The following is a 661-nucleotide window of genomic DNA, read 5'->3' as shown; positions in this document are numbered from 1 at the left end:
AATTAAAAACTGATAAGCAAATTCATTAAAATTGCATGATGCAAATATAGCATTCAAAAATTAGTAGCATTTTATATGCTAATAGTAAACTTGCTTTGAATAATTTTTTTAAAGTTATATTTATAATAGATTCAAAGAAAATAGAATATCTGGGAATAAATTTTGAAAAGGAGTTAAAAGCTCCCTATAATAAAAACTATCAAACACTGATTAAAGTAATTGGAAAAAACATAACAAAATTGAAAAATATCCATGTCCATGGACTGGAAGAATCAATATTGTTAGAATGTCCATACTACTGAAAGCATTCTACAGATTCAATGTAATCCCTTCCAATATAACAATGCTTTTTTCTTTTTTTTTTTGGAGAGGTTTTCGCCAGACAGACAGAGAGAGACATAGAGACAGAAAGCGAGAAATCTCCCCCAGGGGGAATGGTCACTCCGCAATCCCTTCTCCTCCATTCTCTCCGATCTTGGGCACGCAGGCACACATGCCCGGTGTGAGTTTTAAGCCACCGGGTCCGGGACATGAACCGCAGACGACTACGTGGGAGTCCAGCGACATAGCCATTATGCTAACTGCTGGTTCCCAAAAAATTATTTTCTTTTTTACGGTACCAGCAGTTGGCTCAATGGCTATGTCGCTGGACTCCCATGCC

The sequence above is a fragment of the Tupaia chinensis genome, unplaced genomic scaffold, assembly GCF_000334495.1.
Source record: "Tupaia chinensis unplaced genomic scaffold, TupChi_1.0 Scaffold000034_1, whole genome shotgun sequence".
Taxonomy (NCBI): Eukaryota; Metazoa; Chordata; class Mammalia; order Scandentia; family Tupaiidae; genus Tupaia; species Tupaia belangeri.
The sequence above is the reverse complement of the archived record's forward strand: the minus strand, read 5'-3'. Positions refer to the sequence as shown.